Raw genomic sequence first — 24,863 nt, forward strand, 5'->3', positions numbered from 1 at the left:
CTGTGTGTTTATTTACTAAGTCTGGCATCCCCACGCTAACCAAATGGAAATTCTGTTTATGACAGCAATATGCCCAGCGGCACTAATTGGATCATGGTTGGTCTAAATCAATCATAATACAGTTTCTCATTTCCCCAGATTTCTTGCAGTTGTGAATGTCCATGTGTCCATGGTCATTGAGACATTAACAAAAGGAACTCTGTGAGTATGCATGGGGTGCAGTTTGAAAAGGTTTTTTTTTCCTGGTAAAAGATCCATGACTTGTGGTTTTATGTTTGCTCTGTCCCCCCATCCTGCTCAGGGTGTGGATATGATGCTTGGGTACAGCACACACCTCCTAATTATTAGGGTGCTTGCCAAAGCACTATAGCACCAAGACGAATAGCCAGGAGCAGCCTTCCATGTGCCTCTCTTTCCTCTCATTTCCTCATCAATATATCCCTTTGTTCTTTCCACCTTCCCAGCAACATAGCATGCTGGGAATTGTAGTCCAAGGTGTCTGAGCTATCAGCCACATGGAAGTGGGGGCAGAGAAAATGGAGAGCATTCCCATGGCCACTGGATGCTCCTCCCCTTACCATGGCAACACACCATGTTACAAAAACACTTGTTGGTGAATTGTCTATGTGCTTTGTGTGGGTGGGAGGGAATCAGGAGAGCGATGACTACACACGTTTTGGCCTGAGCAACTAAATGGATGGAGTTATTACCAAAAGAGAGAAAGGAAAGTGGGAAAAGTAGGCTATGGTAGAGGATTAGGGGCTGCATATTGGATGTGACTGAGATGCTCATTTCATCCCCAAGTGGAGATGCTTACCAAATAGTTGGAATTATGAACCTGAAGTTCACAGGAGAGGTCCAGACTGGAAATAAAAAATGATGTCATTGTTAAATATAGATGTATTTAACAGCAGGAGGCTGGGTGAGGTCACAAGGAAGGACTGCAGACTGAAAAGAAAAAATGAGCTAAGTCTGAGTCTTCAGGCTTTATAGTGTTAAAAGGCTGGTTGATGAGAAGGAACAGCCAGCTTTGAAGGAGTGACAGAAGATAAACCAGGATTCAGTGCCTATTTGAAGAAAGGACAAAGAGTGGTTATTTATCTGAAATGCTGCAGAGATTACCAGATGAGTTCAGATAAGGCTACCAGATCTACATGGATAAGAGCACAGGAGGAAGCACTGGATTAGAGAAGGCTTAATAGAATTTGGAGACAGAAAATACAGACAATATTTATGACATGATCAGTTTCTTCCTTAGGTGCTCTGCACCATTCTGGAGAGCCCTGCTAAATGATTGCAACGCCTAAGGCAAGGAATGTGACCTTTCCTGGCTGATCACAATGGAGGTGAATTGATAGTCAGCTTCCAGAAAGCAGGCATCAGTAAACTGAGGCCAACAATGGCCATACCCACTCATTTATGTGCTTTTGGCAGCTGCTGTCACCACACACTGGTAGAGTTAGTAGCTGTGGCATAGACCATATAGCCCACAATGCATAAAATATTTTCTACCTGGGCCTTTTCAGAAAAGGTTTGCAAAGCTTTGCTGAAGAGAGAGGATGCAGGGTAGAAATGTGAATTAGGGCAGTGACTAAAGGAAGAAGGTTTTAAAAGATGTGAGAAATGACTTTTTTTTCTGTTGATGAGAAAGATTCAGTAGGAGAATGAAAATTGATGTCACAGAAGAGAATTGCTGGGTGATGTACTTAAGTTCTCTAGTATGACAGGAGACTGGGAATCAAGTGCCCAAGTGGAAGAGATGCACTTGCTAGGCTGTAGACTCACGTTTTTTGTCATCATTATTCTATGAAAATATGTACCGAGAGACTAGGCCTAACAATTCCGGTATCAACCTCACATATGAGAGAAATGTAAAACATCAACATGTATTTCAGTGTTTATTTGTCATAATTGGCAAAAGTAAAATGCTGATACTTGGCTTTGCTGAGTGTGTGAGTAAAGAGGCAGCCCTACATGTACCTGGTATAATTTCTAGGTGGCAGGCCCTGCCTGGTCTTCTTTTTCTTTTTTTAAGATTTATTTATTTATGCATACAAGAACTAGGGTACAGGCCAGAGGTGCAGGGGGTAAGAGGATTCACCAGAGACAGAGTGGGGAACAGAAAAGGCAGATTGACTGAAATACATTGTTGAGGAGAGCAGCGGATAAGACAGGAGAGGTCTGCTACACCATGTGGGTAGCTTCCTGGCCGGGGATCGAACTCGTGCTGCAGAGGCTGTGGCTAGTTTCACAGTGCCACCAGAGAGGCCCCTGCCTGGTCTTCTAAAGGTGCCATCAACCTAAGAAGTTTACCCTGTGAAACTGACCTCCAAATTACCTTTGCAGTGATTATTTAGGAATAAGCTGGGGTTGTTATTGAACCCCTTCATGGATGGGGTACACAGCTAGGGTCTCTAGAATATACAGGAGGGCTACAAGGCTCTGAGCTCCTTGTGAATACAGCAAAGGGAAAAATTTCAAGATCCCAGGGTTCTTGAATAAGAATTATTTAGGAATAAGCTGGGGTTGTTATTGAACCCCTTCATGGATGGGGTACACAGCTAGGGTCTCTAGAATATACAGGAGGGCTACAAGGCTCTGAGCTCCTTGTGAATACAGCAAAGGGAAAAATTTCAAGATCCAATAGGATCCTCACCTGTAGAATCCAGGGAAGTTTTCCCTTCTCACAAAGATGGCTGCTGAATCCCCACTCTGTCTGGTCTTCCTTGAGCTCAGATTCTTGTATCTTTCACCTACATTTAAGGATATTATTTCCTTTGACTGTTGAGTTACACAAAATGAAAGACTTTCATAGGCAGAGGAGAGCAGTAACAGTGAAGTTATGCTAGTCAAAACAGTGGGCTGGTTATTGCAAGATTATTTTAAGGGGACGGCAGGGTCTATCAGGCAATGAATTCTCTACTGCTAATCCCTTGATTCCTGATTGACTGGTTTAAGATTCCAGTTCTGGAGAGCCAAACCTAAATTAGGTCTTGCTTTGGTGACACTGGGCTTGGCATAAGCCACTCCACTCTGGGTGAAGAATAAGTCATCCCCAAATTTCACTTTCATGTTAGGGAGTTAACATGTCCAGAACAGGTTTAAGACATGTTACCTTGGCATATGAACTATTTCCAGCTAAGGTCCGTTGAAGGCTTCAAGAGAAAAATGTCACCATTTCCTTTACTACCTGGAAGAAAGCAGATTGTGAAGTTACCCAGATTTAGCATTATCACCAGAATTTTCCATTGGAGAAACCTATCTATATGGCAGGGCAAACATCTGATTACAGACATCTTGGGGGGTGGGGGTGAAGAGGTTTGGTTGTTGTTTTTTGTCATATAAGTCATTCTCTTCTCACCAGGTGATTCCTGCTCCTCTCTCTGTCCTTGATATTATTATCTTATTATAGCTCAAGGATAAAAACTTATTTATCCTTGGCCCCATCTTATTCTTTAGCTCAAGGATAAAAACTCTTAGTACTATTTACAGCCAAGTAAATTCCCCATAAGTATGTAACTCAACTTGTCCTCTTCTGCCTCCTAATCTGCCTGGTATTAATTTTATTGCTCTACCAGCCAGAGAAAGAACCTTAAGGGGCAGGGGGAAATTTCCTCTCTGCTCCTACATGAGCCTGTGACCTTATTTTTAGCAGAAAGTAAACCTGACACCTGTTACTCCCTCTTGACTGGAAATGAAAGTCTACCAAGCTCTTTATTTTAGATAATGCCAACTAAGTGCAGTGGATTTTCCTGTGCTACAGATTAACCATATTTACTACTAACATCTAAAGTATATAAAAAAGAGTGGGCGTTTCTATTTATGTTTAAACATAGTTTTAGATGCCACCACCAGAGGGCTCCTCTGGCATATTTTAAGCACTTGAATAAACCATTTATTTTTTTTTTTTTACAGAAAAGGCTCTTATTTATTTAGCATGTTTAGTTCACACACTGAGACTTCCTCACTCTTCTGTCTCCTTTAACATGCGGACCCACTCCCTAGTGTCCAGGACACACTGGTAACTTATTTCTCCTCCACCCACTTCAACCTGTTGTAGAGCAACCCCGATACAAAACGGGGTACCTGACTGTGGGTCCTCACCCGCGCGCTTAAAAGGACTTATCAATGCTCTACTGCAGGCACACATGAAAGGTTAATAAAAGGTTTATTTACAAGGGAAGGGGAAATGAGGAAATGTACAGCTCTGGGAGAAAAGTGGGAGACAAAGTTTTAAATGAGTTCTACCTGATCCACCGATCTGGAATCCCAAATGGCGCTCTGAGAGCTGGCCGCCAGCCAGGAGCGGTGAAGCCAGGAGGCGAGTGATCACAAACCAGCGAGAGCCCAAGGGCCACCTGTTTGGTTTTTATATCCAACCTGGCTACCCAACTCCACCCTCAGGTCCCAGCCACCCTCCCTTTGGTGGTGATGGGATTTGTCTTTCCCAATGTCTTGATGGCTTTAGTCTGGAGTAGGGGTGGGGTCCACAAAGCCTGTATGGGATTAACTCAGGACATCATTTCCCCCTAACAAACCCTTTCCTCTTCTTTTACTCTACCAAGTGTTTCACAATGGTGGAAAATTCCCCATGACTTGTAGGCACTCTCACCCTCAGAAAAGCATATGTCCCTCTCCAGGTGACTTCTAGACAGGAAATACTGGAGTCCAGGCATCTGCAGAAGTCAAGAGCTCCTGGAACATAGGCCTTAGGCGTGTCCTCGTTGCAATGTGTGCAGGTCCTGCCCGGTATATGCTCTCTCTTTTCAGTGTCTTCTGGACTTTTTAAACAGAAGTTTAAAAAAAAAAATCAATGTTTGCATACAATAATAGATATCTATTTTAATTGTACAGACTAATGAGTTTTGATAAAGGTTGCTGTATGGGTATCATTTAAAAAGGTTATCATTTAATAATACTAAGCCCCCCACCCTTTGCCCAGCAGGAAGCTTTGGGAGGCTCAAATAGACAAAGGGAATTGATAAGGTTGCTATGGGCTCCAGGCCATAATGTTGATCACTTTGACCCTTGAGGGAGAATGAGGAAACAGGGCCAGGAGACATTCTTTGTCAAAGATAAAGGCCCAAGGCCAGACATCCCAGCACTAAGTGGCCCAAACCTACTCCCCAGTCATAAAAAGCCCATGAAAATCAATTATAAAAGGGAGCCCCAGGTCCTTCTCGAGCAGACCTCTCCTGTCTCCCTGCTTCTCTTAACAGTGTATTTCAATAAATTCCTTTTTCTGTTCTCTACTCTGTCTCTGGTGAATTCTTTCACTCCCGCACCTCACCCTGATCTTCTGCCCAAGACAATTTCCAAGAAACAATCATATTTTTATCATCCCCAAAGGTAAGTGCCCTACCCCGCCCCTCCAGGCAACAACTCTTAATGTAATTTCAGGTCTAGTCTCCCAGCCAGGAATCCATCCTAGGCCGCAGCGGCAGCGCTGAGTCCTAAACACTAGACCACTATGGTTTGGTGTCTAACAAATCTGCAGCAGGAACTTCGCTGACTCTCAGGCAAGCAAGCAAAAAAGAGGCAAATTTGTTTAGAGAAATAGATGAAAGAAAACATTTATTAAGGAGAAAAGGAACAGAAACAAAGTGGGACTCCCAGGCCCTTGGAACCAGGTCAGTGAGGGGCAAGGAAGCCTCTGTGGAGTCATGCCTCAGGGAATATATACCTTCTTTCCCTAATTATTCTCAAGGCCCATCAGTCTCTTGGTATCATTTAATAAGGTTATCATTTAATAACCTTTGCCCAGCAGGAAGCTTTGGGAGGCTCAAATAGACAAAGGGAATTGATAAGGTTGCTATGGGCTCCAGGCCATAAAGTTGATCACTTTGACCGGGAATGAGGAAACAGGGCCAGGAGACTTTCTTCCTCAAAGATAAACGCCCAAGGCCAGACATCCCAGCACTAAGTGACCCAAACTGACTAACCAATCTTTGTGATTGGTTAGTCCTCTGTGGTCTCACTTACTCTGTCTTAAAGTCTCTGTGCCCAGAATTACATCTTGCTTTACAGTGCTTACCTTTGGGTCCTTTTTGATTGCCCTATTTTGGGAATGGAAATGTCCTAATGCCCCTGGGAGTGGTGGGGTAGTTTGGTGTTTTCTTAATCCCCTTTGAAATTTGTTGCCCTTATCTCTGGAGCCTCCCTTATTCCTCAGAGGCTTTTTCTTATTCTATTCTTACCCTAGAAGCTATCTGCTTGCCCTAGGACTCAGTACCTTAAAAGTTGAGGCCATTAAAAAGTGTTAACTGGAAATAAAATCTCAATGAGAGTTAGAGAAAGTTCATTAGATAAAGTGAGGATTAAAATCTGGAAAGCAGACTGACAGATGTTACCACATGTGAGGTGTTACAATAAACACAGGTCTAAATTCAGTTTCTATAGGAAGGAACACTGAGTGTTTGACATTAAGAACATAATTTTTGATAACAATTCTAGTTCTAAGTTGTCCTCACCCAAAGATATATTCATGCCAGAGGAAGGTATTTCGGGACTTAATTTTTTTCTTTCTAAAGAATGTCCTAAAGTGATGCAAAGGCTGAGCACCATTATTAAATTTTCTTTATCTGACTCTCTGGTCCTCAGTGAGTGTGAAAAGACTGGTTTAACTTCAGGCAGCAAAATTTCTGTATAAGGACAAAGGGAGCCTACTCATATTTTAATTCTACAAAGATGGCTTTGCTCCTTTACCTGCTGAACAATGGTGGTGGGTGAGGGGCAGAAAATATTATAATATGTTCACAAAGGCAATGCACATTTATTGGGAATCAAATTTCAATTCGTATAGCACAGATTTAGGTAGGAAAACAATGTCCCAAAGAGGGACAAAGGGCAGATATTTTTCTAGAGACAGAAAGTGTTATAGGGCAGCCCCGATACAAAATGGGGTGCCTGACTGTGGAGAGACTTTTTAGGACTTGAGACAAATATTACACTGCGAGTCCTGGAGAACTAGTGCGCTTATGGTGACCAACGCAAGGAATGTTACTTTGGGCTGGTCAACCACGGGTGTAACTTGGAAACCACGCTGGGCGCCAAACTGTTATAGGGCAGCCCCGATACAAAATGGGGTGCCTGACTGTGGGTCCTCACCCGCTCACTTAAAAGACTTATCAATGCTCTACTGCAGGCACACACGAAAGGTTAATAAAAGGTTTATTTACAAGGGAAGGGGAAATGAGGAAATGTACAGCTCAGGGAGAAAAGTGGGAGATAAAGTTTTAAATGATTCCTACCCGATCCGCCAAGCAGGAATCCCAAAATGGCACTCTGAGAGCTGGCCGCAAGCCAGGAGCCGTGAAGCCAGGAGGCGAGGGATAGCGAGCCCACCCCCCAAGGCCCACGTGTTTGGTTTTTATACCCAACCTGGCTGCTTAACTCCACCCTCAGCTCCCAGCCACCTTCCCTTTGGTGGTGATGGGATTTCTCTTTCCCAATGTCTTGATGGCTTTGGTCTGGAGTGGGGGTGGGGTCCACAAAGCCTGTATGGGATTAGCTCAGGACATCCTTGCCCCCTAACAAAAGGAGGAAAAGGTAGTGGGTGGTAATGGTCAGGTGGCAGGGGTCACAAGATACAACAGGATATTCTTCTCACAGATTGATAATCTGTCCCAGTATAAGGGTCTAGACCAATTTAAACAGGTAAGTGGTTTTGTGGCAGCTCCAGCTTCCATTTTAAAATGTCTTCATTTATGTCACATTTTCACACACGTAAACTATTGCATATATTTTCTAGTTGTTTAACTTTCCTTATGATATCTTCTTGCTGTATATACATTTAACATTTTAATGTATTAAGTCCATGAAGGTTTTTAGTTGTGATTTTATTTTTGTTTTTTAGGAAATGGCGGCTTATAGCACTGTATATGTTTTAGGAGTTACAGGCTCATACCTTTTCAAATTGATTTTTAATTTTGTCACCATTCTGAGAAAGGTTATTTAACAGAAATCTTTTTTATTCTTTCTTTTTAAATTTAGAACTTATATGTGTATACATTAGAAACAAATTTCATTTTTTATTCTGTTTGGAATTTGTACAATTAGGAGTCAAACTTAGTTTTTTCCAAACAGTATTTTACTATTGAATTTGCTTTCTTCATCTCATGCTTTGAAAGTAATACATTACAGGCCTCCCTGGTGGTGCAAGGGGTTAAGACGCAACCTATGAAGCTATCTGCAGTCACTACAGCACGGGTTTGATCCCTGGCCAGGAAGGTGACCCACATGGCACAGCAGACCTCTCTTGACTCGCCCACTGCTCTCCTCAGCAGCGTACTTCAGTAGATTCGCCTGTTCTGTTCCCAACTCTGTCTCTGGTGAATCCTCTCAGCCCCCGCACCTCTGGCCTGTACCCTACTTCTTGTATACATACATAAATCTTTAAAAAAAATATTAAAGTAACACTCACAACTTTGAAAATGTATGTATAGCCAACAGTTCCCCTTGGGGGGCTTTGAGATCACAACTGTTATTTGATGGCAGAAGTGTGGTTTGGGGCCTTGCAAATTAGTGGGCAGCAATCAGTAGCTGTGGAGGAAGATGCAGAGTCAGAGGCTGAAGAGCAGGAGGATGTGAAATTTTTAAGTGTATCTGGGAAGGTTCTGCAACTGGAAGTGGTAGCAAGGCCCCATAGAAAAGAAGTAAAACTTGCCGCTGATGAAAATCCTGGTGAATATGATATGAGGAGGAGGAGGAAGATGAGAACACACTAGTAAAAAAAATTACAAGATACTCCAGCCAAAAATGCACAGAAGTCAAACCAGAATGGAAAAGACTTAAAACCATCAACACTGGGAAAAACTCTTAAATCAACAAAAGGACCTATACTTCTCTAGAAGACATTAAAACAAAAATATAAGCAAGTATAGAGAAGGTGGTTCTCTTCCCAAAATGGAAGGCAAACTTGTCAATTATGTGAAGAATTGTATCTGGATGGCTGATCAGAGGCTAGTCAAGATCTCTGGCACTGGAGGAAGTCTCTTTAAGAAAATAATTCAAACAGTTTGTTAAAGTTTTCCATCTTATTTAATTTCTGTAACTGCTGATATCTGGCTGTCCTGTTTATAATGCAGAGTGAGAACTTCCCCTACCGTGTCTGATAAATGTTGTCCAGGCTTCATTGCCAAGAATGTGCTGATGAATTGTGCCTGTTTAGTTTTTAAAAATGGAACTACACCCTTTACTTGGTTTTAAGTATGTATGGAATGTTTTCACAGGACTTCATAGTAGTGGTGTTCAGAGAAATGGAGATGGTGGGGAGACAAAAATATACATGTGAAATAAACTCAACATTTCAATAAAGTAGAGAACCAAAACAAACAAATTCAGATTTAGGTTAGGTGAGATCTTACTCAAAAGAACTGAACAGGAAGGATAACGAAACTGGCAAAAAAAGGTGGGGAGATGTTGCTAACTATCGTTGCTACTAGAGTACAAGGCTGGGGAAAGTTTCACATTGCCAGCCCCCTTATGCATTATGAATATCACTTATCACTGAGTAACTCAGAGGTGATCATAAACCTTCTAGGTAGGGTGAGTCAGGAGTGGAGAAACAGTACCATGATAACGAGTGTTAGCTTTGTTCCTGCAAAATCAGTGCAACCCTCTTTTGAGAGGTGGTAGTAAAGGTCAGGCTCTCAAGAGGCATGCTTGTAATGAAAAAGAGAAACATTAATAAGAAAGGTGTAAGAGACCAGGGGATGAAAATCTTTTGATTTTCAACTGCTTGTTGAATTTTCAAGTTAAGATATTAATGTCATTGGTGCTATTACCCAGTCTTGTTGCCAGTCATGTAAGGGCATTTATGACTTGAGCATTGTGCTAGACTGTCTAGTCACCCAGTCAATGGCTTGTGCTGGGAAGAATCTAGAGCATGGAAGCACAATCTGTGCTGGTGATGAGTCCTTCAAAGCATATATCAAGTGTTTGGACAGTGTTTTTCCAAGATTTTGGAGGAAAAGGCTTGCTACAAGGCAACCTAGAGTCCTCCTAACTCTCTGAACTGTCAGATTTTAGTTCTTGGTCAAATGTCAAGGGGAGGATGGAAACATTAATCTAGAGGTTGTAGCCAAGTGTTGCTACTTTGTTATAGTAGCCCTAGAAAATTTATATACCAACAGAGAAAACTATGAGGTTAATAATTCTGAGCTGTCATATGCTGTCACAGTATAGAAAACTAGTTGAGCTTAAGAATATACATCTCATTACTTTTTTATAGTTATATGCTTCCTTGCAGTATAACTTCTTAATATGGCAAAAATGAAGATGTTCAGGAGCCTCCCTGGTGGCACAAGGGGTTAAGTCTCAACACTATGAAGCTATCCACAGCCACAGTAGCACAACAGATGCCCGGCCAGGGAGCTGACCCACAAGGCACAGCAGATCTCTCCTGCCTTGCCTGCTGCTCCCTACAGCAGTGTATTTCAGTAGTTCCCCCTATTCTGTTCGCCACTCTGTCTCTGATGAATCCACACACACACACACATACACAGACACACCTGTGCCTCTGACTTACACCCCACTTCTTGTATGCAGAAATAAAGAAATCTTTTTAAAAAGAACTTTAAAAAAATAATTGCTGAAAACCATGTCAATCTGAGAAATGGACTATATGTCCTGATCCAAGAGATCCAAATAGTTCCAAACAAAACAATAACAAATACACACACAAAAGGACATATTATAATAAAGCTGTTGAAAATCAATGATTAGTATCAAATACTAAAAGTGTCAAGAGAATAAAAGGGAACCCTATAAGGGAACATGAATTCGAATGTCAGCAGATGTTTTAGTAGAAACACTACAAGCAAGAAGGGAATGGCAGGAAATAAAAGAATTTATCAGCACCAAGCCACACATGAATGAAATGCTAAAGGGGTTATTATAAAGCAGCAGAATAATAAAGAAAAAAATTCACTGTCTTTTGGGAACACAGGGCTTGAGTAACATTCATATTGTCACAACATGCTGTTTGTGATTTTAACCAACTGTATTAATGCTCACTACCACAGCTATGTTTATCAGCACTTCCCTGCACCTATAATATTAGCTAGTCATAAATGTATATCTCCAAGCTCAAACCCATTCTTCCTTATTATGTTTTATGATGCTGTGGCTCTTACACAGAAAACCACATTTCCTGTAAATTTCTGCCAACAGGGAAGAGGGGGTGATGCTTGAGACCAGAAGACTGGAGAAAAGGTATTACCATCTTCATCTTTGCCTTGGTTTCCTGCCAGTACCATAAAGCAAGGGGTCTTTCCCTTGGCTGCAGCATTGTTTCCAATTTCTAAATTTAATTTAATTTTATTTTTTTAATGTTGCATCGAACAACACCACACTGACAAACGGGAGTCGTGGAGCAGGCTACATAATGCAGGATGCTGCTGAAGAGCAAGATCCTGACCCTTTTATTCACACACATAATTGATTGCAAGGAGATTAAGGAGATTAAAAAAAGGGGAAGGGTGTAGAAGATTAGGGATTGTGAGTCTGCCCTCCAGGCACTTCTAATCTACTTGATGATATACCCTAGTACCCAGCCAGGGTTCTAATTTTATCAACAAGGTGCTCCACTGATCAGCTTCTGGGGTCCCTTGTCATACATTGGTCCTCGGCCCACTGGGCATTCCCGGTCAAACCTCGTGATGTATAAGTCGGGAGTATGTGTTATGCATCGTTCTTCAGCCCCCTCGGCGTTCCGGACATATCTCCTGATGCACATGTTATGCATCAGTCCTCAGCCCCCTGGGCATTCTGGACATACCTTGTGAGGCATAACCTTCCCAGTGTGATCCAGCTTTGTGCTCTTGTTTGATTTGAAAGGCTTAAGGGTTGGGCTCCTGTTCCTAACTGGCCAGGCCACTTTGACCTTGTTTAGGTGACAAAATGGCAGCTGAATAGGCTCCCTAGGAGTAGCAGACCCACATTTTAATAGTGTATTGCTTTATTGGGGGAGGGGTTGTAGGAGTAGGAGAGAGGGACACCATGGTTGGATGGGGGTGAAATCAAAAAAAGAATACAAGTTCAGGAAGTAATAATGTTAAAATAGTAATATACAAAACAGGTAACTGCAATCATTTTTCTTAAGAGGACTCAATTCATGGAAGAAAACCTTGAATTGTGGTTGCAAAAAACATCTGTAGAAGTAGAATCAATTTCTAAATTTTAAACCACTCTCTCAGATCAATCTTAAACATTTACCTTCAGAAGAGGCATCATCAGCTATGTCTTAAGAGTTGTGGGTCCCAGATCCCCAGGACTCCTCTTTCAGTTCCAATCACCGCAATACATCCCCTCTCTTCACTGTACCAAGGGCAGCTGCTTCCTGCAGTTATTATAATGCTTCCTTTTTTTTTGACTTTTCAATCCTCCATTACCTCTTTAACCAACTCCTTAAATTCTCTATAAAACAACTGCTGTGATAACTGTTTTTTTTTTTTTTTAACTACACCCTGATACTTCCCTAAGAGATTCAGAAATAGCTTCTGAAATACTTATGTAAATTTATGATGGGTATATGTTATTATGGTAATAAAGAATAAGTGGATTACATTCATTGGTAATATACATATTATACATCTGAGAAATGATATATTCTAAGTTTATTTATAAATCTATTGTTTGGATCTTGAAATTAATTTTCCTATCAAAACAATAATACATATTGCAATTATGCACTCAGATGCATCCATCAATGTCATAAAATTACTGAAGAATGGGCCTCCCTGGTGGCGCAGGTGGCTGAGCGCTGCACTGTGAAGCTGTCCGCAGCCTCTGCAGCGTGGGTTCGATCCCGGCCAGCCGGGGACAATCCCACATGGCGAAGCAGAACTCTCCTGTCTCACCCGCTGCTCCCCTTAGCAGTGTATTTCCTCAGTCTGCCTGTTCCGTTCCCCACTCTGCCTCTGGTGAATCCTCATACCCTCCCTTGCATCTGGCCTGTACCCTGGTTCCTGTATAAAAGTAAATAAATCTTTAAAAAATAAATAAAAATTAAATTAAATTACTGAAGAAAAATATCTTACAAATTGTGTTAGGGAACAGAATTAGAATTATTTTGGCCACATATATTCAAAGTTTCAACTACTATGCCAGTTTCATTCACTGTTTAATCATTTAACTTAAAAATATTGATATTATTTAAGTCAATATTTCTAAAGTATTATCTCAACACATAATCAATATTTACAAATAAATTTAAATGATATGCTTAAAATTATTTTTAATGGTAAATCTTCATAATTTATTTTTGTGCATTTCACACTTACCACACATTGCAAAGCAGTCTAGACCTTTTTATGGGGACAATAGCCACATGCAGCCAGTGATTACTACATTAGACAATACAACAGTTGAGGATATGCTGAAGACCAGTTGTAGCATCAGAAGATATACACATTGTCTTTTCTTTGATACATAAATATTTAATGATCTGAGCAGATATCTGTTGTCCCAGAACAAAAGAGAGTTGTTTGAAGCAAAACATAAGCATTTATTTGGGGTTTTATTAGGGCTGCAGCCTGGGAAACATAAATTCAAGAAGCTCTTGAATTGTGACCTGAGTTGGAGTAGTACTAGATCAGGTAGGACTTATATCCATATAGAAAAGGCAGGACAGTTTGTTGCTCTGGTCAGATAGGTAAGTTAGGGTTAGAGTTTATAATCAAATTGCTATGGATGACCCATTATGCTAATTAGGTTAAACATCAGTCAGGTCTGATTCTGGAATCACATGCCAGTCAGGTGAATTTAGTTGAGCCACTACTGGTTAAGTTTCAATCCTGGGTGTCGAGTTATGATAAAGGTGTCTCTCACTACATTAATGAGGTGAATGAATTTTTGGGAATCACTAAAGGACCTGGCTGGCTCTCCAAAGGAGGAATCATATGAGTAATTCCAACCCCAGAATTCCAGGGAGAAAAGAGGGAGAAGGTCCATTTACCCCCTGGTGGTGGGAGGTGGAGCTGGCAGGGTAAAGCACAGGTCTACCACTGTGGCAGTCAGGGGTTTCCCCCACTCTGGCTTGGTGGGCAGGGGGCAAAGACCTGCCACCCAGTGGGGCAGCTATCTTCCACAGCAGTTCCTATGAAAAAGAGTGAGCCCATGTGCATGATTTCTGTTTAGAGGCTCACATATGGCCACTCAGCTCCACCCTCTTCTTAGCACTCCCCTGGCACGGGACATTGAGGGCAGAGTTCAGAACTTATCACTGCACGGGCACTGTCCCCTCCAATTTGGTTGGGTCTGCAGAGTTTAGACCCCTTATCTGCACAAGGTGGAGCCAAAAGAATTTGGTGATTTAGTATTGTTTTCCTGAGTTCTGTAAGTTACTCCAGAAAATTAATCAAACCTGAAGAAGAAATCATGGAAATCTCTGATTTATAACTGGTTGATCAGAAGCACAGGCTTGCAGCTGGCACCTGAAATCCTAGGGGGATAGTGTGGGAGAGTGAGTCCTTAACTTGAGAATCTAATGCTACCTTCATGTAGTATCAGAAGTGAATTCTTGAGACACCCTACTGGCATGTGAGAATTGCTTGGGATGGGGGTGCCTCCATACATAGGTTGGCAAGGGTCCCTGAGCCCTATTAGCTGGCCTTCATTGAGCTGCTTCACCTAGAAACGCTGGTGAGAGGGCAGAGAAGAAAAAAGAGAGTCCTAAACAATCCTTCCAGCATTTAAAAGACTAGAAAAGGACAGGTCCTCACAAAAGGAACAGGTTAACTTGAAACCAGTGTGCTATATTGTGGTGTAGTCAACTAAAGTTTCACCTATGGTGCTTGTAATCCCTTTGTGGACAGATCTAAACAGATACCTCCTCTGGGAATCTAACCTTCTCAAGTCCAAAGTCCAGGAGAGTGAGCCTCAAAGACTCAATGGTTTCATCCAGTCAGACCAGCTCTGCCCTCCATTTTCACAGTGTCTCCCATAAGTAATGACCTTTGGCTAAAATGACACCAGACAAATGCCATTTATAAGGAAGCCCACCTATTCACAGGGTCTCAATTTTACCCTACAGCTCCAGTAGGACTCAGTGGAGGAAAGTATTGATTAGCACCTTCATATACATCAATACATGTATGTTGAATGAATAATACTAGATGATGAATACTGCTCTACTCTTTAGGACCTAAAAATCTAATAGAAGAAACAACACTCCTATTGTAGCAAAGAAGACTGTGTTAACTTTTATAATGTACACAAAGCTATGTGCTATAAGGATGGGAGAATGCAGCTTTCTACTTTGCGGGGCACAGTGCATTGTTCCACAATTTAATTTTATCTTAGTTTTCATGTAGAAATACACATAAATGTAATGAATTTTTAAATGACATATTTGGTAGCAAGGTTCATTGGGGAAAAAAAATCCTTACATGGGGGCTCCCTGGTGGTGCAGTAGGTTGAGTGCAGCGCTGTGAAGCTGTTCGCAGACTCTGCAGCGTGGGTTCGATCCCGGCCGGCCAGGGAGATTGCCACATGGTTTGGGAGACCTGTCTTGTCCGCTGCTCCCCTCAGCAGTGTATTTCCCTCGTCTGCATGTTCTGCTCCCTGCTCTGCTCCCTGCTCTGTCTCTGGTGAATCCTCTCGCCCTCCCATGCCTCTAGCCTGTACCCCAGCTCTTGTATAAAAATAAATAAATATTTAAAAAAAAAACACAAAAAACCCTTACATGGTCATCTCTAAACTTTACATGATATTGTTATCCTAAAAATAAAAAGCCGAAATAAGCAAGAGTGTTTATTTGATTAAGGAATTGCAATGTGGGGTACAGAGTTTCAGGTAGTGAAACTAAAATGTGCCCCAGAGAGTTAAAAAGTGGAGCTTTTATTGGAAGAAAAGAGGAAGATGAGGTAAGTAGAGAAAAGGGTTAATATAACGGGCTTAAATATTCTTAGCTGTACATAATTGGTTACTGCTACCATCCTACAGCAAAAGTCCAGCATCATCATCAGTTTTGGGGATCAGAAGATCAGGTCTCCTACGGGGTTCTCAAACCATGGTCTGGAAACACTTGCAGTCCCTCCAGAGGTCTTTTTGGAAGTATAAGTAGACAAGAAGCAATTTTTCCACTCTGACAACTCCTACTGTATTTTTAAATCACTCCACTTACACAGTTTTTCATAATATAAAGAAACTTATCATTAAGTTCTTTTTGTTATAAAATATATTTTCATTAAAAAAGTAAAATAAAATATATTTTCATTTTAAAAATCAAAAGAGACAGCACTTCTACCTTCCCAAGGAAGGGGCCTTAAATTGTCAAAAATACCTAACTCACGCATTCAGAGAACTGGGAAACTGCGAACTTCAGGAGAGATGAAGCACACGGAGCCAGGCACTCTGCCCCTTCCAAGGTAGTGCCCAGAGGGCGCCCCGACCTCGCCAATGGCCACGTGCCCCAGGCCCCACACCCGAGGTGGGTGCGGCCGGGATGCTCTGGGCGGGACCTCGAGGGGTGGGCCTAGGGGCGTGGCAGACGGGCGCGCGCGGGGGTGGGAGGACCCTGGATCCCCCGGGCTGTAGCCCCGCACACCCAGCCCAGCGCCGCTGCAAGTGCGCGCCCGGCGTGGAGCTCGGTCCCCGCGCGCTTAGTTACCCTCCGGAGCTCCCGGGACGGAAGCTCGCTCCAGGTAGCTGTTCTCGCGGTTCTCTAGCTCCGCCGCCCAGCGACGGGGGAGGGATGGGGAGGCTGGGTGTGAAGGTGGGGATCGCCTCTCTGTCCGGGTCCCCCTGCCTGGGATGGGCTCCGATGGGGAGAGGGCGCGCAGCCGGGCTGGAGGGAGCGGACGCGCAGGGAAGCCCGTCCTCGTGTGCGCCCGGATGGGGCGGTGAAGGGCGCGGTGAGCTCTTCTTCCTCGACCCTCCTTTTCCGTCCCATCAGTGGAACCCGGGGCCCCGATTTCGGGGCCGAGTGTCTCGTGGAAGACACTTGCTAGCTCCCTTCTCTCTGGTCCGCGCTCTGAGTAGGAGCTGAGAAATCCCAGGAGTCAGCTGCGGGCGTGGATAGCTTGGGAGCGAGCACTTAGTTTTGCCGTCTCGTAGGTTCCAGGGGCTTCATTTCTTTTAATCCTCACGATTGCCCTGCGAAGAGGCTTTATTACCTCAGCCTAATTGATAAAGAAGCGGACACCAGGGTGGTAAATGACTGGCCTTGGGGCGGACCTTTGGCAAAAGGGATTCTAGTCTGGGAGCTCCGGGCCACTCTCTTCCTGGTCCTTCCAGATCCTTCGCTTGCGAGTCTCGGAGACGCGCGCAGATGGATCTATTATGACAACCGGTGATTATTTTATTTTTTTAATTTTTACTTTTATATATCGGTGATTCGTTTAAAAGGCGTTCTACTCCCCGGTTAGGTTTCTTTGGGGTTTGTTTTGTTAGCGCCCCATTTCAGAGTTTGGCTGTTAGCTTTTTAAAGTGGGGAGAAGCTCTCACACAAATATTTTTTTTTTTCTCTTAACAGCGCTTTCTCTTCATGCAAAGCAAAACGCAGGCCCCGCTGCCTGCCACACACTTGTCATCTCTCACAGTGGATGTGGTCGCCTGGGGGTCCAGACCTTATGGGTTGCCTTATATGGGCTGCCCTGGTACAGGTAAGCTTTGTAGTCACCTGACATCCCGGGTGGGGACCCTTTGCTTTGTTCTGGAAGGAACAGTCTTCATTTGACAAGTAAGAGGTGACTTAGGAAAAGTGTGATGGTGTTAGTTGAAAGCAGTGGTGCCTTTTGAGGCCTGATTTTTGGTGAGTGATCGGTGAGGGACATGGTCAGAGAGTTGTTCCCTTCTCTGCTCCGCTTTCAGAGCTGTTCTGAAAAGCAGATTTGTTTAAAGGGGAAGAAGAGTGGTGAATGGTTTTCAAAGATCTCTATGAATTACCTGCTAGGAGCCTGGCAGTTCCAGACCCTCCCCCCAACCCCCTTATTAAGAATGAAAACTTGGATTCTGTGGCTATCTGCTATTGCTTAATGGTTTTTATTTTTGCTGATTTACAAGGAGCTAGTTTGGGGAAATTTTGAGTTCCTAGAAATGGTGACTATTCTGTTTTTAAAAATCAATATAACTTACCATGACTTTATGCTTAGAAAATTTCCTTGGTAGATGAAAGAAGTTGACGTTTATTTCATGGTGAGGATTTGAAAGGTGTCTGCCACCTCTTCTGCCCTTCCTGACTCCCTCCCACCCCACCATCTTTAGTTCTGTCCCATATAGTGCACTACATTCCATCTTTCATTAATTACGATTTGTCCTTGATAAGTTATAAAACTACTTCATTTTACAAGTTGCTTCTATTCTGTTTGTAATTTTCATTACCTGAAACAGAAAAATGTTTTCCCTGAGAACTATGGGCTAACTACAGGAGCAGAACAAGTAAAGCACATGTGAGCTAGGTCCTGGTTGAATTGTAGAGGACTTGCTAAAACCAGGTGACTGTGGCTACTTTTCCCCTATAACCATGCGGGAATTCTGATCTAATTATCCAGAGCTGAGTTTTTTTATATCCCCCAAATAACTGAGAAATCTTTCTTAAAAAAAAAAAGTAAAACTTGGTTTTAAATATTGGTCCTGTTTAAAAAAAACAAAATTTGATTTAAGCATTGTGCATTTCCAAATCTCTGCCTTAGAGATTGCTGAACATGGTGATTGCATGATCAGGCGAATGAAAATGTCTGATCTATGATGTAGCTGTTGTACATTTTTCATGAAATGAGGTGGTAAGAAACAGAAAGTAAAACTATTGAAAATGTTTCTCTCTGTATAATTCAGGTTGTTTCTCCTGGGACCATCTGTACTCTGCATTGACTCTGACGTGGTATACATGGCTTCGGGCAATTTCTTTCTTACCTATCTGTGACAAATGCCATGTTAGACCATAGTCTCCCAACTTTGGCACTGCTGACATTTTTGGCCAGATAGGCTCTTGTGAAGATTGTCTTGTGTAAGACCTGGAGCTCCCTCCCTGCCCTCTCTTCACCAGATGTTAGGTGTCCTCTCCCCCCAGTAAAACAGCCTAACTGTCTCTAGACACTGCCAGGTCTCATCTGAAGGACAAAGTCACCCAGATGAGGGAAAAAATGAGTCAGTATTTAAAAGTTGTTTATGAGCTAACCTATAAACCCAGTTAACTTTAGACTTCTAGAGAAAGGGGGCGTCCCTGGTGGCCTACGAGTTAAGTCTCAGTGCTACCACTATGAGGGCCCACCGAGACTGCCTGAGTTTGATCCCTGGCCAGAGAGCTAACCCACATGGCGCAGCAAACCTCTCCTGTCTCTCCCGCTGCTCCCCTCAGCAGTGTATTTGCAGTAGACCTGCCTGTTCTCTCCCCACTGTGTCACTGCTGAATCCTCTCACCCCTCTGCACCTTTTGCCTGCACCCCAGCTCTTCTAAGCAAAAATAAATAAAATCTTAAGAAAAATAAACTTCTAGAGAAGGTATTTGTAAAGTTTAACAAACATCTGCCATTTTAAAACATTATATCATAAAGATGCCCTATGTGAACAGCCAAGTGCATCCAGCTAAGTTTTGTCTTCAGAGAAACTTCATGAGTTGGATGCAGTTGTTAAATTTCATGAAGTTTAGAACATTGGAAACTAATAAGGAATTCTACAGTAGTTTTAAATTTCTCTTTTTTGTATACTTGATGTCTCAGTTTTAAAAAGTTGATCCAGTGTTAATTGGACAGACTTAATAAAATGGGCATAATCCCTAATATTAGCAACCAAAGCAAAAAAATTTTAATTGAAATAAAATTGCTGTATCACACCAGATACATTTTAGGTATGCATATTTGAAAATCAACATGTGTATATACAACACTAAGCTCACTACCAAGTGAAAATTTTAAACCTGAGCTTCATTCAGTGTGAATAAATCATTTTCAGAGTAGAATTTAATTCTAGGAAAAATGAAAAATGAAAATGCTTTACAGCAGTAAAGCAACCATGTATTTCTGAGGTCTGAGAAACCAGAGAACCCTACATGATATATATAAGTCATATCAAAAGAACTGTCTTGAAAATTGAAACCTCTCTTTTAGGCCTCATCTAATTCAGTGACTTTGAAACAACCCTGGTTATCTAAGATGCATCCTTTGCTAAAGCTGGCTATCCATTAGGGACCGCGCAGAAACCAGCAAATTATATAGTAAGACTCAGATTGGCCCCTTGTTCAAAAAATTGCCAAGACAGCAATAGATGGAAGAACTTAGGCCATAGGTTTTAGGCTTTCTGTGCCTACACTGGTTCCATCCCCATGAAGTTCACCCTGGTAAAAACTCTAAAGCTCAAAGGCCTTCCTGGTGGCACAGGGGCTAAGTATTAGTGCTATCAAGCTATCACCAGCTGTTGCGGCATGAGTTCTATCCCAGGCCAGGGAGCTAACCCACATGGTGCAGCAGACTTCTCCTGTCTCATCTGCTGCTCCCCTCAGCAGTGTATTTCAGTAGATCTGCCTGTTCTGCTCCCTACTCTGTCTCTGGTAAACCCTCTCCCCCCCACCTCCTCTGGCCTACACCCCAGTTCTCGTATGCATAAATAAATATAAAATAAATCTTTAAACAAAAAGACACAACTCTATAACTCAAAAGAGGGTTGTGGTCACAAATGCAAATCCCACAAAGGAAATGGTACTGCTACTGCTGACATAAAACACCTTGAGATTGTGATTCATTGATCTTTCAATCAGGAGCCTGCATGTATTTGGTAATCAGTGAACTAAAGTTACTAAGGAATTAGTTATTTTGTTGTTGTTGTTAAAGAAGTAAGCAACTTGTTTGTGAGAGTCCTGAGCACCTCTTAGGGGCCAGGCGTTGTCTGGGCTGGGCTGCAGCTGTGTGCAGGCCAAGGTGGCCGGCCTGCCTGTATGAGACATCCAATCTTGTGGCTAGAAAAGGGGGGCAGACAAGCCTAGTCCCACAGACTATCAGAGTCAGGTGTCACTTTAGAACAGCATACAGATTTTGAGGGGGGAACCTAATGTAGTTTAGGGGAAGGGGATGCTCACTGTAGTAAGTCTCTCTAAAAGGTAATATTTAAAGTCACTGCTGAAAAAGGAGTAGGACTGTCAGGTGGATTGGGAACACAACCTCTGGGCTGAAAGGTTTGAGACCAAGGTGGAAAGATGGCTTGGGAGGAAGCTGTTGGGTAATTTCCAGGACTTAGGACTTTAAGGACTGTGAGTTGGAACCCGTTGATTAGTCAATAGAAAATGAGATGATTAGATTTACAGTTTTTTTTTTTTAAATGGTCTCTGCTGGTGTGTGGAGCAAGGCTTGGAGGGATAGATCCTGTTGGCATCTAGTGCTCTTGGGACACAAAGGAAATTATCCTGTACTCTACTGACAAATAATCAAGCGAGCCAGGGAGCACCAGACAGATCAATAATTGTGTACTTGAGACTAAGAACCTAGTCCAAGACTCCATTTAAATAGCTAAAACAAGGGACTTTGGGGAGAAAAGGGAAGTTCTGGTAAGAAGTTTATTATTGTGTAAATGCATGCAGATTTAGGTTCTGCCTTCTTTGAGAGAGGAGATTAGGTCTTCCTGTGAGAGTAAGGGAGAAAGTTTCTCCTTCACAAGCCCAGCCTTCCATCCCTCCCCTGAAACAGACCTGCTAAAAAGACATGTTTGGGGTGACACATTTGTGCTCCCTTACAGGGACCTTTGTGAAAACCAGAAAAAGTCTTCCTTTCTGGGTGGACCAGTTAAGAGAGATGCATTGTTTTGTCCCATCTAGGTCAGACCAAAGGACTGCAGCTCCTCAGCCTGGCCTAGCCCAGGCACACTCTTTGCAAACTTAATGGCCCCTCCTTGGGGAAGGGGAGGGTGTGTGCACACAGATTGAAAACACTTTGTGGTAATCCAGGGATGGTGCTGTGCTGCCTAATAGAATTCAGTGGCAGAGAGGGAGGGAGATTGAGAGAATTTGTAGTTATAATCAGTAAAAAAGTGATTTTTTGAATATAGTTGATTGAGCGGGGAGATATCAAGAATAATTCAAAAATTTCTGACAAATAACTGAGTGGGCTAGGATGGGAAACCATTTATGGTGTTAGGGAACACTGGAGGAAGAGTGCTATAGGAGAGGGCCTCCCCGGTGGCGCAGCGGCTGAGAGCTGGGTTGCGAAGCTGCCCGCAGCCTCTGCAGTGCCGGTTCGATCCCCGGCTGCTCCCCAGCCACTGGAGGAGGGTCCCACATGGCGCGCAGACCTCTCCTGCCGCCCGCTGCTCCCCTCAGCTGTGTACTTCGGTCCTTCTGCCTGCTCTGCTCCCCTAGTGCTTCTGACTATCCAGTGCTTGCATAAATAAATAAATAAATCTTTTAAAAAAAAAAAAATGAGTGCTATAGGACAGCAAATGTCTGCCACCCCAACATGTGCTGGCATGAAATGGGGAGGAAGAGATAATTCCATTTGCATATGTTGGTTTATGAGACATGGGGTAGAGTTAAGGAGTAGGTTGCTGGAATTCATGTATGAGAGCTAGGATGGAAATAGATGTTTGGGAACTGCTGTTGCTTATGAAAGAAAGATCATCAAGTGCCCAACTAGCTTGGTCAGTAGAGCTTAAGCCTCTTAAAGAAGATTGTCCAAAGGGATATAAAAAGACAAGAGAAAGGGGCTGGTTCTGGAGAGTTTGATCTTTGTGTTTGCTAGAGGAGGAGAAGCTGGTTAAGGCTCCTAAGAAGCCAAAAAATATCTGCCAAGATAAGGACGAAATGCGGTGTCTGTGACTCCCTCCCCCTTCCACCCCCAAATTGACATTGGAGAGACTTGAATATACTCTAATATTCCTGGGAAGTTTCAGTTAGGGAGATGGGAGGCAGAGGATAAAGGTAGGGGAATGAGAAATAACCAATGCAGCCAGATTCAGAGAAGGTTAAAGAGGATGGATTCCAGAGATCAGGCATTGAGATTGGTCTTTGATAGAAACAGGGAGGAAGGGGATGAATAAAGATGACTTAAATTTGGGGTCTAGAATTTTGAAGACTTCTCCGTTCTTTGCAGGAAGAGGCAAAAGCATCTGCTAAGTTTGGTGTGTGTGTGAAATCACTTATTTCACCAAACGCTATTTACAGAGCATTTTCTAGTAGTAAACTTTGTGATGGATTCCTTGGAATGTATTATGATGATGTTGATTGCCACTAAGCTTGGCCCCTGTGATATAATAAGAAATACAGGGTTGTTCTTTGTCTAAGGCTCTTGACACAGTGCCTGAAAATTCTTGGACTTTCCTGGGTGATAGGAACATCTTTTGGTGGTTATACAAGAGCCCTTTTCTACACCTGAGTTTCTACACCTGCTAATGATGTGACTTAGTCAGGGGGCCCCTAGGTAGCCTAGGGCTGATCACCAGAAACATCTAGTGATTAGAAGGTTGGAATGTTCAGGCCCACCCACTGACCTCTGGGGAGGGGACCATGCCAAGAAATTGGGTTATTAGAGCTCTTAATGCTATTTGGAGAGCTTCTGGGTAGAGGGTCAAACACAACCTGGTGCCAACAGGGTGTAGTTCAGGACAGGACTAGGTCTCTCTACACCCTCCCCCCATATGTCTCCCTATGAATCTTTTTATTTGACCATTCCTGGTTTGCAGCCTTTCTAATAAACTGGTAGCAGTAAGTAGTGTTCTCTGGAGCCATGCTAGTACATTTTTAAACCTAAAATCCATCACGGGAACCCCTGAATTTGTGGATGGCCAGGGTATCCCACTTATAGTTGGTGTGTGAAGTGGGGACAATATTGTGAGACTGATTGGTGGGGTTGGCACCATCTTTGGGGAGGTAGTGACAGATTGAATTGAATGGCTGAGTGAGTACTGAGTTGGTGTCTAATTTGGTTCGTGTCAGGAGGAAACAAACCACATTTAGTGTCAGAAGTGTTGCAAAAAAATGAATTTGGAACATCTGAGACAGTTTTCTTATCACCTTCTCTACAAGTTACTCCTATCTTTGAACTTACACGTGATGATTGAAGACAGTGGGCTAGTCTTCTGATGGACAGCAAAGGTGCTCGTGGGTGAGAATCTGGAGGGGAAGGTCCAAGTCCAGGTTCCCATCATTGATCAGAACTCTCAAAAAAAACCCTAAAAATTAGAAACCACAGAGTTGTCTTTTAAGTAAGGATTGTATCAGTGAGTTTTGAATCCAGTTGTTAAATCATAAAAATGTGACACCTATTGACCAATTTGCCAGGACAGCTGATTGAAATTTAACCAGCTGAATTTCACGAAAAAACTTCATATAATCATATAATTTGTGGATAGATTGAAGAGCTGAGAATGCTTTACTCTCTCTCCAATAGATCTGTTACTCCAGCCAGTGATTAAAACAAAATGCTACAATGTACTGAGCCTGGACGCAGCTCTTCAAAGTATTACAGCACAAAGTCAATACCAGTTTTCAAAAATAATGACGCTTGTTTAATATATTGCTTCCATTGCAAACATGAGTAACAATTTGTAGTCAGAACGAATTTTTGTGCCATAGGTGATTAGATTTCGTTTCTTACCCCCATTTTTTGTTTTGTAATGCACATAATTGTTTAGTACAAATGTACAACAATACATACAGTTCTTCCAGAAATACACATATATTGGGGGCATTTAGTCAAAGCTTTTACTTTTGGTGCTTGTACTTTACTTTTGGTGCTTGCAGACTTACCATTTGAGTGGAAGTACCCTCGATACATACATTATAGACATATATGTGAAGATTCAAGGATTAGTTTTGATCATAAACGTCACTCTAAAACTATCTTCCCCCCTGGTGTGCTCCCCATGATGTTTATTGAGTAGAAAATAAAATTGCTACTAAAAATAAGTGCTGAAACTGAAAAATAGTGAATGCTCTGTGT

General features: G+C 42.5%; 1 protein-coding gene and 1 pseudogene across 3 annotated transcripts in view; both read left to right on the plus strand.

Moving 5' to 3' along the window:
- Positions 1-181: 181 nt before the first annotated feature.
- GCNT1 (glucosaminyl (N-acetyl) transferase 1) overlaps positions 182-24,863 on the plus strand; it is a 41,429-nt gene continuing 16,747 nt past the window's right edge. For 2 of the 3 annotated variants that reach the window (XM_037492310.2, XM_037492309.2), the window contains exons 1-2: positions 16,560-16,646; positions 17,477-17,606. The gene's annotated coding sequence lies outside the window, so the exon portion shown is untranslated. Of the gene's footprint in view, positions 202-16,559; positions 16,647-17,476; positions 17,607-24,863 lie in introns of those variants that run through there. The other variant, XM_054688834.1, reaches the window with a different exon arrangement.
- Positions 8,490-8,999, plus strand: LOC119231399 (nucleophosmin-like; annotated as a pseudogene).

Source organism: Talpa occidentalis, unplaced genomic scaffold (genome assembly GCF_014898055.3).
Source record: "Talpa occidentalis isolate TD23 unplaced genomic scaffold, MPIMG_talOcc4v2.1 talOcc4.7, whole genome shotgun sequence".
In the NCBI taxonomy this organism is placed as follows: Eukaryota; Metazoa; Chordata; class Mammalia; order Eulipotyphla; family Talpidae; genus Talpa; species Talpa occidentalis.